The 16,627-nt window shown below is 38.1% G+C and overlaps 1 pseudogene; it reads left to right on the top strand.

The window, feature by feature from the left end:
* Nucleotides 1-15,687: 15,687 nt before the first annotated feature.
* On the top strand, nucleotides 15,688-16,036 carry LOC122736435 (annotated as a pseudogene).
* The last annotated feature ends 591 nt before the right edge of the window (nucleotides 16,037-16,627 follow it).

Here is a 16,627-nt window from a genome sequence, read left to right on the forward strand (position 1 = left end):
TCAAAACAAATAAATCAATTATATTATTTTGGAAACTACTTCCTTTGGTTTTCCTCCAGTTGCCAGTGATATTAACCCAAAACAAACAGATTTATTGAGTCTTTGTTCTGTGAAATGCATTGTGGTAGTTCCTGGTCTGTTGTTTAAAATCTAAATCATGGGTTCTAATCTGTCCCCCTACCCCCAGTCTTGGGGAGAAGCAGGCTAAAATCACTGATAATTTCAGCAAGAGTTTAGGCTTTTAATGATTTATTAAAATATACATTATAGGGGCAGCTAGGTGGCACAGTGGATAGAGCACTGGCCCTGGATTCAGGAGAACCTGAGTTCAAATCCAACCTCAGACACTTGACACTAGCTGTGTGACCCTGGGCAAGTCACTTAGCTCTCATTATATATATATATATATATATATATATATATATATATATATATATATATATATATATATATATAGAGAGAGAGAGAGAGAGAGAGAGAGAGAGAGAGAGAGAGAGAGAGAGAGAGAGTTTGTGAAGAGAGAGATTGAGAACAGATTCCTTATAGCATGGAAATCCTAGCTCTGATCTAATTCGATATAGCCAGAGAGAAAGAAAGCAATTTCCTTTCCTAGAAGCCCATGTGAAATCTTTCACCACCAAATTCATGTCTGAATGACTAAAAGGGCCCCCTCCTCTTCTCCATCTGCTGCCATGCTGCTTCCTCCTCACCAAAAAGAGAGTTCTTCTATGAGCGAGCATCCACTTCCTAGTTCTCTCTCCCTCCCCCAAAGGGGAGGTTCTTCAAGCTAGTTGGCTGAGAGTGGTCTCTTGCTGATATCAGTAGTACACTAACACATCACTCAGGGCCGTCCAGGTGTGGCCTCCATCCAATCATCCTTAAATAGTTACTTAGTTTCTCATTCTCACCCAATTCAAACAATACTAAATCAATCAGGTGGGGCCCCTGGGCTTCTGCCAAATTCCATTATTTTATCACATTAGGGAATCCTAAAATAATCTGAAAATTCCACAAGGTTTACAAATGCTTAGGGATTATTAGGAAGAGTAAGAGGCACATGAACAATATTTTAAAAACAATGCTGGAATGTTAGAGATCACCAGTCCAGATTCCAAATTTTATAGATGAAAATTACCAAAGTCTAGAATACAGAAATCCATTGAAAAAGTTCCATGATATATCTGAGATTGAATGCATTGTCTAACAATTTCTTGTTCAATATTCTTTGACTTTGCATAGCAGCTTTATGTAATTTTATATTCATGTATTTTACTGGACCATATGGATAATTGAAAAATAGGAGACTATATGTGAATTGTTTAAAAGTGCTAAAAGAGCAAATGAAAAAAAAAAGGAAAGGAGATATCATCACAGGCTAGAATAATCAGTGAGGCCTTCACAGAGAGGGATGGACTTCACAAGAATTAGGAATTAGGAAGGATTAAACATCATATGATCAGTAGAAACAGACTGATTAAGAATGGGATTTAAAGACTACTGTTTAGATACAGGGGATAGAAGAGGGGAAGGATTCTAAATCATGGGGCCTGGGTGACTAAAACTATAATGATGCTATTAACAGAGAAAGGAAAATTAGAAAAGCAAATAGTTTTGAGTATGGAGGTGAAGATAACCATTCTGTCTTTTATATTGCCCAAATTTGTTAACAATGTTTTGGTACTGATTTTTTTGGTGTTTATTAAAAATGCTTCTCAAATCCTTTTCAACCAATTAGTTTTATTGAAGTTATCACAATAAACAAACTTTCTTAAGCATGTTGAAATCCATGCACAATAATTGCCAGAACCAGGAATTATTGGGGTAAGTTGAATGCTCTATTACTCAATATTGTATAATCATATTTTCCTAGTGACTGAAGATAACTGTCAAAGTAAGAAGGCATCAATTAATAATATGATAAAGTACTCTGTCTTTTAATTAGCCTCTTATTTAAACACAATGCATCTCAGAAAGTGCTTTCACAGGATAGAATGGAAAGATTTACTGTCATGATCATAAAACAAGTACATGTGAATCTTGAGGTCATTTGCTTTATAAATTATCTGAAAAATGTAGACTATGCAACAAAGAATTAGAGTTATGAATCATACAGGTAGTGCATTGTATAACAGTGTTGGATGTAGAGTTAGAAAGACCTGAGTTCAGATCCTTCCTCAGATATCTACTGGCTCTGTGATCCTGGGAAAGTCATTAAATTTCTCATAGCCTTAATATCCCCATCTGTAAAATGACCATGATAGTCATAGCACCCACCTCTCAAGGTTCTTATGAGGATAAGATGGTATAATATATGTAGGCTATTTTGCAAAGCTTAACAACTTTAGAAGTTCTAGGTATAATTATTATTACTTCACACTTCAGATTAAGGAATTGTCAAAGAGGTAATGAAAAAAAATTAACATGTGTTTCCATCTGTTTTCAGATACTATCAGTTCTTTCTCTGCAGACAGGCTGCAATCTTCATAAGTCTTTCAGGGTTATATTGGATCATTGCCTTGCTGAAAATAACCACATGCTTCCCAGCAGATCATCCCCCACTATTGCTGTTATTTTGTATACAGTACATTTCAGTCTGCTTCAGTTCATGTAGGTCTCTCCAGGTTTTCCCGATAGCATCCTGTTCATCACAATCTCTATATCAACCTTAAGCTTGACAGAGAATCTTCTTCACAAAAGCCCAGCAAAGTAGGTACCATACATTTTGCCATTATAGTCAATCATCATAACTATTTCCCTCCATCCCATTCCCTTCCCATGACATTTACTCTATCTTCTTTTTACCTATTCCTCCTCAGAGGTGCCTTACTTCTGACTATCCTCTCCCTCACTCTGCACTCCCTTTTTTTCACCCTTCCTTCCTTGTCCTCTTCCTCTCCTATTTTCCTGCAGGGTCAAATAGATTGCTCCTACCAATTGGGTATGAAAGCTATTCCCTCCATGAACCCACTCCAATGAGATCAAGGTCCCTGAGCTAATTCTGTGTTCTAAATTTTTCTTCCTCCCTCCCTCCTCAACCCTCCCTATGAGATCAAGCAATTCAATATGTCATACTGGTGCAGTAATGCAGAACATCTTCATCTTCCTTGAAAGTGTTTTGCTTTTTACTGCTCTCTCCCCCAATCTGCCCTTTCCTCCTTCCCTTCTCCCCCCCCCTTTTCTCCCTCCCTCCAGGGCAAAAGTATATTACTATACCTATTTGAGTATGTATGTTAGTCCTTCTTTGGGCCAATTCTGATGATATCAAGGTTCACTCACTCCCCAACTCCTTCCCCCTATTCTACTCTCCTCCATAAGCTTTCTTCTTGTTTCCTTCATGTGAACTACCTCTCCCCAGACCATCTCTCCCCTTCTCCCTCCCCCAGTTTATTCCTCCTTCACCTCAACCCTATTTTAATGATGTCGTCATGGATTAGCTAGGTGGCACAGTGGACAAAGCACCAGCCCTGGACCAAGGAGGCCCCCCAAGCTCAAATCCAGCCCCAAACATAAGACACACCTCCCTGTCTGCCCCACAAAGAACAAAACATATATGCTTTACAGATATCATCCCTTCATATTCAGTTCAGCCCTGTCTTCTGTGAATTTCTTGTGAAGAATTTTTGTTTTGTTTTGGTTTTTGGTGAGGCAACCGGGGCCAAGCGATCTGCCCAGGGTCACACAGCTATCAATTGTCAAGTGTCTGAGGTCACACCTGAACTCAGGTTCTCCTGAGTCCAGGGCCGGCACTCCATCCACTGCACCACCCAGCTGCCCCTGAATTTCTTACTGAGATAGTTCTTATGATTTCAAATTATTATCTTCCCATGTAGAAATGTAAACAGTTTGATCTTTTAATATCCCTCATGAAGTCTTTTTCCTGTTTACCTTTTTATGCTTCTCCAGGATCTTGTATTTGAAAGTCAAATTTTCTATTAAGTTCGGGTCTTTTAATCACAAATGCTTGAAAGACCTCTTTCTCATTGAAATCCCATTTTTGCCTCTGAAAAATTATACTCAATTTTGTTTGGTATGTGATTTTTGGCTGAAGTCCCAGTTCCTTTGCCCTCTGGAATATCATATTCCATGCCCTTCGGTCCTTTAATGTAGAAGCTGCTAGATCTTGCTTTACCCTTATTAGAGCTCTACAGTATTTGAATTCCTTTTTTCTAGCTGCTTGCAGTATTTTCTCCTTGACCTGGGAGTTCTGGAATTTGGCTATAATATTCCTGGAGGTTTTCCTTTTGGGATCTCTTTCAGGAGGTGATAAGTGGATTCTTTCAATTTCTATTTTAACTTCTGCTTCTAGAATATCAGGGCAATTTTCCCTCACAATCTCTTGGAGGATGGTATCTAAGCTTTTGTTTTGGTCATGGTTTTCAGGTAGTCCAATGATTTTCAAATGATCTCTCCTAGATTTATTTTCTAGGTCAGCTGTTTTTCCAAGGAGATATTTCACATTGTCCTCTATTTTTTCATTCAATTGGATTTGCTTTACTGTGTCTTGGTTTCTCATAAAGTCACTAGCTTCCATTTGTTCAATCCTAATTCTTAGGCAGTTATTTTCATCAGACAGTTTTTTAATCTCCTTTTCCATTTGGCTTTTCAAACTGTTGACTTTTTTCTCATGACTCTCCTTCTTCATACTCATTTCCCTTTCAGTTCTTTCCTCCTTTTCTCTACATCTTCTTTCTATCTCTCCTACTTTCTCTTCAAAGTCCCTTTTGAGGGCTTCCATGGTCTGAGACCAGGTCATATTTTTCTTGGAAGCTTTGGATGTTGGAGCTTTGACCCTGTTATTATCTTCTTCTTCTTCTGAGGTTGTATTGTGGTCTACCTTACCCCCAAAGAAGTTTTCGATGGTCTTCTGCTTTCTCTGCCTGCTCATCCTGGCTTACTATTTCTTGGCTTTTAACTCCTTCTTTAAGTGTGGCGCTGCTTCCAGGACACAATGCTCAAGCTACAGCGTGGCCTGGGGGATGGTTGGGCTTCTTCACAGTCTGCCTGGCCTCGCTTTCATTTGATTTTAAACTCTCCACTGTGGGGTGGGGGGTGGGGGGGCTGCTTCTTGGCTCCACTCCTGTTCTCAACTTCAGAGGGTCCCAGGTGTTTTGGGTTGAGGGGGGGCAGGCTTTAATTTCACCTGGCCTGTTCTCAGGTCTGGAGATAACCTCAGGCCTATTTACTAAGAAACCAACCAGCAAAGCTTTCTGTGATGTGGTTCTCAGCTTCCGATGAGACTGCTCCCCTGCTCCCCTCCCCCACCTGGGTCTCCTGCCACTCAGGATTTCTTCCTGGTTGCCCGTTGGGGTGGGACAGTGGAATCCTTCCCCCCAATCCACTGGTACCCCTGCACTTACCACCCCAGGCCAGCCATTTAGTCCGACCGTGTGCTCGGTTCCAGAAGACACCAGTGCTGCAGCTGATTCAGAGGCACTGGGGCAAATTCCTCTGTCGGGTGTCTGGTGTGTCGGCCCAATTGTGGGGTTAGGCTTTATTTGTGGCCCAGCACGGCCCTCTGAAATCTATCTATAGTTGGAGAAAACTCTCAGCCCGTATTTTTGTGTGTTTTTCTGCCCCAAGGGTTCTTTTATTGCTGTTTTGGGGGTTATTGTATCAGGAGCCCCGTGAGCTTAATGTCTTTCCTCCACCATCTTGGCTCCGCCCTGATGTTTATTTTCTTAAAGATTAAATTCATGACCAATATTTTTTAAAAGTTTTTTTTTTTAATCTTCAGGCTTCTTATGCCATTGGTTGACAGTTGATCACTCACTCCCCCTTTATTAGTTCATTCTTTGTTGTGTGGAAACCTGAGCAGTGGACTAAAATCTGAGGCCCTTGTTTCCCTTAAGAAAGACAAGTAGAACAGGAGGATTCCTCTGCAAAATGGTGATGTCAGAGAAAGTGGAATACAGTGAAGGAGTGTTTGTAATTCTTTACTGGGGTGAAAGATGAAGGAATAGTGGAATACTGCCCCTATGCCAGTCTGCTATCACTGCTACAGAGGTCCAAGTAGATTAAACAGTGAAAAGCTCACCCCACAGCACTGAATGCCATGTGGTAAAAGTTTATCTTCCTCTAAATCAAATATATTGGAGCAAAGCCCAAGTCATTTTGTCCTAGTGGTGGCTGAATACAGGTACTACAAGAGGGAAGCTTAGATTCAGTCAAATTTGTGGTCTGTAATAAATAATATGAGGAGCAGGAAAGCATATCTTTGTTTCAAATTTAGTGCTATCAAAAAAGACAGTTGGCATACATTTATAGAGAATGTTTTTTTTTTAAATCTTTGAAAATTGCTCATCAGTTTAGAAGAGAAATGAAACAAGAATAAACAGATAAAATTAAGGATTCTGGGAGTGTGGATATGTTTACAATTCATGTACAGACTAAATATTTTTATCAAGTTTTATGGAATTGTTTCATTTTCTTTCACTTCCTACATGTATAATAGTTAGGAAAGGAACTTACATATATTCAAACTGAGTGAAGGTCATGAAGAGCTGAGTAGAGAATAGATTATTTACTGGAGCATCAAAAGGAAAAGGTGAATTGCATTGTTAGGCACCTGTGAGAATTTCAGATTTCAAGCAAAAATTTTAGGCTGTATTTATCCCATTCTGCTTTGCCAATAAATTATGCTAGTAAAGCTAGACAGAGCTTTTATTTTACTTATTATAGTATGCACTGTATTTGCCTCACCAGATTTCACTAGGGATTGTAATACAAAGCACATGTACTTCTCTCTCACTATTCAAAAATGTCCTTAGCATCTAGGCCCTTGGGACAAAAGCCAGTTAAATTTAGATTTTTTTTCATCTTCTCTAGTTAATTTTGGACCCTCAACTTTCTTTATTATGCCATTTGGAATATGAATACAGTCTAAAAATTGAAACTGCCAAGCTTCCTTGTTAGAATTCTGGATGGATTTTTAAAAAAAATGTCTCTTTATTTTATCAAACTGTGAACCTTTTTAAAGAAATACAATGTACACATCATTGCAGCTCCTCACTTAAATATGTACTGTGGAGATAATTCTACACCTGAATGGCTCCTACAACTCTAGAAATTATTTAAGTTCTGATTTTTTTCATAGCTGTTATTTTATTTACTTGTCCTTCCCATACTTTTCCAGGGATTTGTTTGTTTGTTCTTACAAAATATCTCAGGAGGCTTAGGGTAGAGTTGATGGTTATTTTGATAAATCTTTGTCCTAGTGAAGTAATGAGTCTGAACCTTGTTTATCACATATTTTTTTTAAGAAGGCATAGACTAGAATCTTCCCTCTTTAACTCTAACTTTCTATTGAAGGGGAGGAGGGTGATATAGAGAAGTAATACTAATTTAGTAGCATTTTATAGAATATCAAGAAGACAGATGAGGTTTAATTATTTCATTATTTCATGCCAGTACAATTTTTCTTATTATTAACATTAGAAGTATAAAGTCCACAAATGGGTAGAGACCTCTGCTAGAAAGGAAGTATTCTCAAAACTTCACATTGAAATTTATTTCTCTAGGTTTGTCTCTTGCATTAATACCTGGGAAGTCTAAAGAGAAATAGTAATGGGTTTTAAGTAGGAAACAGAGAGTAAGAACCTCTCTTACTCTCTGTATGACCTTGGGCAAATCATTGAACCTTGTTGTGCCTTATGCAACTTCTTGGTATTCATCTAAATGAATCATAAATAGATTTATCTATGCATTAGTGGAAGGAGTTTTCACACTGGGAGTTTTCCATTTTGATGAAATCCCATTTCTTTCAAATATATCATGCCAGTTTAATCATTCATTAAGATAACATTGATCAAGTATACAATGTATGCAAAACACTGTACTAAGCACTGGGGAATGATATAAAGTTTAGATTGTAGAATTACTAGTTTATAGTTGGAAATGGAACCTAGAAGCCATCATATTCAACTTCTCATTTTTTAAATGAGGAAACTGAAACTACTAGACTAGTCACTTGATTTGTTAAGTGCCACATAGCTAGTAAATGTTAGAATGAAGGATATGAATGTAGGGCTTCCTGAATCCAAGTCCCAGGCTCTATTAATTACACCAGTGTTCTCCTTTGTCCTTCAGTCTCAAAAAGGATCATAGCAGCTGTCATAACTTTTAATGAACTGGAATTTTAAGTGATGGAGGGCTGTCCGAGGTCACCAGCCCTACTCTATCCTTCAGAGCCATCTGGGTCCAGTGGTATTATATACATCAGGATGAATGGAGATGTCTCTGAATGTTTTCTTTGTTTTGTTTGTTTGTTTTTTGTTTCTGTTCTTAAGGCAGTTGGGGTTAAGTGACTTGTCCAAGGACTCATAGATACCAAGTGTCTGAGGTGGGACTACCTGCCTGAGGAGGGGCAGCCAGCTAGCTCAATGGATAGTGTGTCAAGTCTAAAGTCAAGAAAATTTATATTCCATATGAACTGTGATAAAATAATGGTATTTGGCAGATGCCCAGGAGACCCACCTGAAGATTGATTTAGAATTGATTGAATTGGGTGAGACTGAGAAACTGACTGAGAACCCAGTTAAAAATGATTAAATCGAGACCACACCTGGCTGGCCTTGAGTAAGGTGTTGTTCTCAAAAGTTGAACCTGCTTAATGTTGATTAAATCGAGATCATGCCTGGCCAACCCTTAGTGGGTGTTGTTCTCAGAGGCTGTGCACTACTGACATCAGCAGGAGACAGCCATCAACCAATCAACTTGAAGGACCTCCCTTTTCAGGGAGGGAGACAGGAAATAGGAAAGTAAGGCTGGCTTGCTGGATCTTCCTCTTTTCATGCAGAACTAGCTTGGTGGTGGCAGATGGAGAAAAGGAGGGGGTCCCTCTTTTCGTCCAGGACTTTGACGTGGTTGGGGACTTCATGTGGACTGCTAGGAAAAGCAAGAGTTTCTCTCTGGCTATACCAAATAGATCTAAACTAGGGTTTTCCATTCTTTCTCTTCACTAACTTCTAATACATTTTAATAAATTCTTCTTCTTTTTTTTTTTTTTTTTTTGGTGAGCCAGTTGGGGTTAAGTGACTTGCTCAGGGTCACACAGCTAGTAAGTGTCAAGTGTCTGAGGTCAGATTCGAACACAGGTCCTCCTGAATCCAGGGCCAGTGCTTTATCCACTGTGCCACCTAGCTGCCCCCATTTTAATTAATTCTTAAAGCCGAAACTCTTGCTGAATTTATCAATAAATCTTAGCCAGCCCCCTTCCCCCCAAAACTGGGGGGGACAGGTTAGGACCTACATTAGATTTTTTTTTTTTTGGTGAGGCAATTGGGGTTAAGTGACTTGCCCAGGGTCACACAGCTAGTAAGTGTCAAGTGTCTGAGGCCAGATTTGAACTCAGGTCCTCCTGACTCCAGGGACGGTGCTTTATCCACTGCGCCACCTAGCTGCCCCTACCTACATTAGATTTTAAACAGCAGAGAACTTATCTAAAGTCAAGTGACTAGAACTAGGAGAATACTGTACACAGTAAGAGCAAAGTTGTAATGATGATAAACTGTGAAAGACTTGACCACTCTGATCAAGTCAGTGATCTAAGAGAATTATAAAGGGCTTGTGAAGAACAATGTCATTTACCTTCAGAATGAACTAATGAACTCAATGCAGACTGAAGCATAGTTGTTTTTTTACCTTTTTTTTTTTGCAACAAGAATAATACAGGGGGAAAAAAGACCGATCTTCATGAGTTCACACCTGTCCTCAGACACTAGCTGTATGTAAATCTTTACAAGTCACTTAGCCCTGTTTTTCTCAGTTTTTTCATCTGTAAAAAGATGTGGAGAAGGAAATGGCAAAACATTCTAACATTTTTGCCAAGAAATCCCCAAATGGGGTTATGAAGAGTTGGACAAAACTGAAATGACTGAACAACAACAAAACCCATGTTAGGAGTTATAACTCCTGCCCTCATGGAACTTATATTTCTTTTAGAGGTATGACACAAATATATATTACTACAATAGAAATATACATGATAAGTACAAAAGTAAAATACAAAATAAAATATCCAGAGTGTATGAGAAGGTGTTTTTTATAGCAGGTTGATATATAGGAGGAATTACTTTCTATTGCTACAATGTGATTTGGTATATTCTTTATATACTTGATCCCCATTATTCCAAGTCAGGATCAAAAGAGAAATAGATCTTCATAGGCTAAATTATTGGTTTGAATACAAGAACACAGAGAGTAATAAGGATTAACGTAAGGTATTACCTTTTGGCTCATAAAAATGATCTTCACAAATCCTATATGGGGAAAACATGGCCAAACAGCACTTTGCCTCAAAGAAAAGATCTGATGCTGTTTTTTAGATGACTAGACTTAATACAACTATATTATGACAGCTAAAAAAAAAGCTCATGTGATATTGGAGTGGAGTGAGGAAAAGTTTCCAGCAACAAGAAGGTGATATTCCTTCTACATTCTGATTTGGTCAGACCACATCTAGAGTGGTATGTACAGTTCTGGGTACCCTAATTTAGGAAGGATATTGATTATCTGGAGAGCAGTCAGAGCAGGGCAACTAGGGTTCTAAAAGATTTTAAGTCATATAATATAATAATCAGTTATAATAATTAAAGATGTTGGGGCAGTGGATAAATCATTGGCCCTGGATTCAGCAGGAACCGAGTTCAAATCCAGCCTCAGATACTGTGTGACCCTGGGCAAGTCACTTAACCCTCATTGCCCAGCAAAATAGTAATAATAATAATAATAATAATAATAATAATAATAATAATAATAATAATAATAATAATAATAGATGTTTAGCACATAAAAGAGTCGAATCAGAGGGGGTGTGATAGCTGTGTGCAAGTCCTGGAATGATGGTTATGTCAAAGAGGGATGAGATGTGGTTTGTTTGGACCCATGGAGCAGTACCAGGAGCAAAGGGAAGATGTGACAAAGAGGAAAATTTAAGATTGATATAATAATTTTCTCAAAGAATTGAAGCTGTTAGAAAGAGGAATAAATTCAGAATGTAGTGTATTCACTCTAATTGGATGTTTCATTATCTCATTCTCTAATCACTTTTTCCTTTCACTGATCATACCTAGAAAATGGGAGTCTTGAATCTCCCACCTTCTAGTGGGTTCTCTCCTGTTTATATGCTACTGAATAGAAATAAAGAAAATAATGAAACTGTGCTGACTTAGTTTATACTACAAATCTGTATTATGTAATCTCAAAGTCCTGGTTAAACCAATATATTTTTTTTCACTTCCCTAAATGATTTCTTCTCCAATTCACCACAACAGGTATTTTGAAATTTTTCATTCCCCCTTGACCTTCCCATTGAACCTCCCTCTTTCTATCCTTTCAAATGAGAACTATGTTTCATATTTCACTGAAAAGACAGACAATTTCTTGTGGGCTGACTTTTATCCCCTCCTTTTCATGTCATATTTCTCAGTCATCTTCTCCTACCATCTCCTCATCATTCCCAATTTCACACGAATAAGTATCCCTTCTCCAAGCCAAGGCAAAGTCTTGTACATATTCTTTTTATCCCAAGCTATCCCATACTTTACAGCAAACTACAAAATCTGTCATCTCCATTCTCTCATTAATCTTCAATATCTCCTTATTCACTTTTTATTTCCCTGTTATCTATCTGTATATATATATATATATATACATATACATTCATAATACTTAAAACACAACAAAACAAAAATGCTTCAGTTGATTTAATCATCTCCATCTCATTAGCTATCATATCTCATTTTCTAATGAGCTAAGCTCCTTGAGAAAATCGATATTGATATTCTCCATTTCTTCTCCAATTCTAAATAATTTGCAATCAATTTAATAGTATTTTTTCCAAAATTTCTAATGATCTTTTAATTTTCAAATTTAATGTACTTTTCTTAATCTTTACCTGTCTTGACCTCTCTGTAGCCTTTGAGACTGCTGATCAATATCTCTATCTACAACTGTCCTCTACACTTTTGTGACTCATTTCTTTCCTTATTCTCCTCCTACTCATCTAACTTATCCTACTTATCTAAGTCCTACTTATCTTAGTCTCAATTTGTTCCATCTTCATCCAGGTTACACCTACTAATTGTGGGAGTCCCCTAATGTTTGCTTTAGTAGGACCTCTTCTCTAATTTTTTTTTTCTTTTATCCAGGCAATGAGGGTTAAGTGACTTGGCCAGGGTCACACAGCTAATTAAGTGTCAAGTGTCTGAGGTTAGATTTGAACTCAGGTCCTCCTGATCCAGGGCCTGTGCTTTATCCACTGCACCACCTACCTGCCCCCCCCCCGCCTCTTTTTTTTTTTTTGCTATCCTATCTAAATGAAACTCATTGGCTTCCCTGGCATCAATTATCACATCTATGCTAAAGATTTTCAGATCAATTTATCCAGTCCTATCATCTCCCCTGACCTCTGGAGACACATTTTCTCACATTACTAATTACATCTATGTAGTCACCTTGAAGTTCGGTGGACCAGATCCCAGAAATGTCTATCCATGCCACCCAGAAGCTTTATTTAATCAACCTATGTGAACATACTTTTCTTATATAGGCACACATATACATTTAAATGAAGTTATTGCGGGATCAATGAAGTTTTCATTGGGGTTCCATAGGGACATTTTTTAGTCTTAGATATTTATCTTAGATATCTTGATACTTTGAGAAGTCAGTAAGAAAAAAAAATACCTTTAGAGGTTATATGTAAAAATTGAGAGACAATATAGAGTAATTGAAAGAATACTAAATGAAGTAAGAATACAAGTTTAATTCCTGATTTTTCTACTTAATTTCATTTCACAAAAAACATGGTGAATAGTTGTTTGTGAAATATGTTCCCTGGGAAATTCACTTCATCTCTCAAATCCTCAGTGTTTTCTTGTGAAAATGGTGGTAATAACCTTCACAACAGGGTCATTATGGGTAAAACCTATGATAAGTTATACATACAAACATGCATACACACATGCATACATATGCATAAAAGTGTACATTTGTAACTGTGTGTAGGTACTCATATGTGTATGCATTCACATATGTGTATGTGTATACATATATGTATACAATGCTATAGATGTGTTTTGGGCATGTGTATGTGTGCACACATGTACAGGTAGACACATGTGTGCATTTATAGACATGAATATATAATTGATTATCTACTATGAGAAATGAAATCATTCCATTTCTATAAATTATGCTAAAGCCAACCAGACTATGTGGTTACAAATCCTATTTTCTGCTTGTTTTCATGAGCTAACTGCATATTAATATTAATCTTAAAATATCAATTTACCAGGTATGATTTTTTTTCTCCCTTTCTATCTTTGCTATATCATATATAATATTAATGATTGTGAGCTGATGAAAGGAAAATAAAACTTAAAGGAGACATCTTAAGTTATATGGCAGCTCTCCTGGTGTCAGAAGCTATGCATTTTCCTAATCTCTCAATCCTATTCTCTAACCTGATGCTGTCATTGGCAGTTGTGCCATCAGGTTCAGCCATACAAAGGACAGCTCTGGTCCTGAACTGAGAAGGAAGCTATTGATGTTCTATTCTAGAAGTCTACCTCCCTGTATATATATTTCCAATTACTTGGTCCTTTCCTTATTTCAGACTTCTGTTGTCAAGACCCTTGTCTGGGTCTTTTATTTCTGTCTGCTGAATTATCTATTTTATTCCTGACTCACTGTCTTCTGTGACTTCCATAGTTTGTCTTATCCTCTCTTGATCTGCACATTTCTGCATCTGACTCCTTCCCTTGTCCCAAACCCTGCTTGCTTCCCATGACCTTATAATATCTTTCTTATATGTTGTTTTATATCCTTAGTTTCTAAGTTCATTCTATCCTTTCATTATCTCTGAATTTCCCTCCAAACTTTTTTTTTCTTTTCTCCTATTGTGTTCTTATTTTATTGAACATTTCTTTAAATGTATTTTCATCAACATGGAAGACAATTTTATAAATTATCTATAAGGCACCTTAAAGAAATTCAAAGAAAACATGTGTTTGTCATTTATTTTAACAAGTTAAATGCTATTCAACTTCAGTTCAGGATATAAGACCATATAATTAGATGGACATTCATCAAAAGAAAATTAGTACTTTCTTACTGTTCATTGGCACAACGTTTATTTCTGTCAAAGTAAAACAAAATTCCTACAAGGATTTTCACCCTCCCTTTATTTTAATTATTCTCCTCCAAAAGTTGAATGGGTATAGTTTCAGGGACTCTGATACCTTTGAGTTGTACTTTAGATCTACTGACAAGTTTGCAAGTACATATTGGCACTTGAGGAAGGAAATCATATGATTGGAGTTTTAAAAATTAATTTATCCTTTATGCCTTAATGACACATTTCAGTATATGTGAGTTCCAAACCTGGTTCCATTATTCCCAAAATCTGTGACCAAATAGAATCCCCACAACTTCTCTATATTCTCAATTCTTCATCTCTAAAATGAACTTAAATATTCTCACTAATAACCTCATAATTTGTAAGAAAATCACTTTCCAAATAAGAATGCATCATACAAATGTGCATTTTTATTCTTAACCTCCAAACTGATGTGTAGTGATTTTGTTTGATAGGGAAAGGTCAGAGAGAGAGAGAGAGAGAGAGAGAGAGAGAGAGAGAGAGAGAGAGAAAGAGATCTTTGACCTTAGGACACAATGCTTTTGGGACAGAGAGAAAAAACCCTAGGAATTCAGGAGACTACCAATGTAATTAGGAGCAAGGAGGAGCCGGGCTGGGGTACAGGAGAAACTTGGTAAAACAATGACTGTCCTGTGGTGGATGTAATTAGAGGTAGTTGTTTAGTCAATTTTCAGTAATAATCCAACTCTTCTTGACCCCATTTGGCATTTTCTTGGCAAAAATAATGGAATGCTTTGCCATTTCCTTCTCCAGCTCATTTTACAGATTAGGTAACTAAAACAAACAGGGTTAAATTACTTGTCCCAAGGTCACATAGCTAGTAAATGTAGATTGAAATTCAGGAAGTTGAATCTCCCTGACTTCTGATGCAAAACTCTATCTACTGCTCTAATTAGCTGGAAAGGCACCAGCTATTGGAGCAGGGGAGGGTTCTGTTCACTGTTCCATAGTGCCTCTCATATTCTAGCACTTTAATGGATTATTGCCATAAAAAAATCATAGACTGCAAGATAAACAACAGTCTCATTTTTAAATTACTGTGATAAAACTGATATTCTTTGTCTCTATGAAAGTACCTTTTTATTATTATTTTTTTAATTTCCCCAATCCCTTTGACAAAATGTTACCTTTAAAAGTCATGGAGGGAGCACCGGCCCGGGATTCAGGAGGAGCTGAGTTCAAATGTGACCTCAGACACTTAACACTTACTAGCTGTGTGACCCTGGGCAAGTCACTTAACCCCAATTGCCCAGCCCCCCCAAAAAAAACACAAAAAAACGTATTCATGGAGTTGGGTGTGTGTGTGTGTGTCTTTATGAGTAAAAAGTAAAGTCACAAAAATTCAAAAGTATACTTGAGAGTCAGAAATATTCAGGCATATAGTTGTGAAAGGAAGACGTCACATTGTTCCTTGTAGCTGTTAGGTATATTTGTAAATTTCTAGCCAGAGACTCGGCTCAATCCGCCTGCTACTCGCTGCCGCCCGCTTCCGCCTCCCAGCGCCGCCGCCCGCAGGAGCCGCAGCCAAAATGCCCATGTTCGTGTTGTAGACCAACGTGCAGGGCTCATCGGTGCCACGACTCCCTGCTGAGCGAGCTCACTGCGCAGCTTCCCAAGGCCAAGGGCAAGCCCGCCCAGTACATCGCGGTGCACGTCTCGGCGGACCAGTTGATGGCCTTCAGGGGCTCCTCGGACCCTTGTGCCCTCTGCAGCCTGCACAGCATCAGCAAGATCAGCGGGCCCCAGAACAAGGCGTACAGCAAACAGCTCTGCGAGCTGCTCACCAAGCACCTCAAAATTCCCTGGGACAGTATCTATATCAATTACTACGACATAAACGCTGCCAACGTGGGCTGGAACGACTCCACCTTTGCCTGAGCGCCTGCCCCCCCCCCCCCCTTGTACCTGTGGCCCGAGCATGTGCCCTTTGCTGCCTGGTCACTCGCTGGTTCTTGTGTAGTTGGAAATCAATAAAAAGATCGTAGGTGTCAAAAAAAAAAAATCTAGCCAGAGTATAGTAGAATGAGTATTCAACACCAGGATATTTGTGCCTCATGTGTCAAAACAGAAATTACAGTATGTGAGGAATGAGTTGTGGGTGTTGTCAGAATTATGGTCTTGGTGATTGTCTATAGAAAGATTAGAGATAAGTCAGAAATACTTGATAAAGCACATAGCATGAATATGGGTCAAAATGACTTCAAAGATATAATAATATAGCATATGAATTTGTAGGAGTGAAAAGGAAGTAACCACCAGATCCAGTAGAAACTTTCATATCCCACTGGTGCTTCTGCAGCTGAAATTTTGTGTAACTTCACGGTCCAGTGCATAGCTCATAATTACAACAGTATTTGAAGAGGAACGAACACCAACAGATGTTATAATTCCGAGTCCATAAATAATCTCCAAATGAGAAAGCCTAGTGAAGGCATATGCTAGAGGGTGGGAGAGTATAGCCTTAAGAAG

This window comes from Dromiciops gliroides, chromosome 1 (genome assembly GCF_019393635.1).
Source record: "Dromiciops gliroides isolate mDroGli1 chromosome 1, mDroGli1.pri, whole genome shotgun sequence".
Taxonomy (NCBI): Eukaryota; Metazoa; Chordata; class Mammalia; order Microbiotheria; family Microbiotheriidae; genus Dromiciops; species Dromiciops gliroides.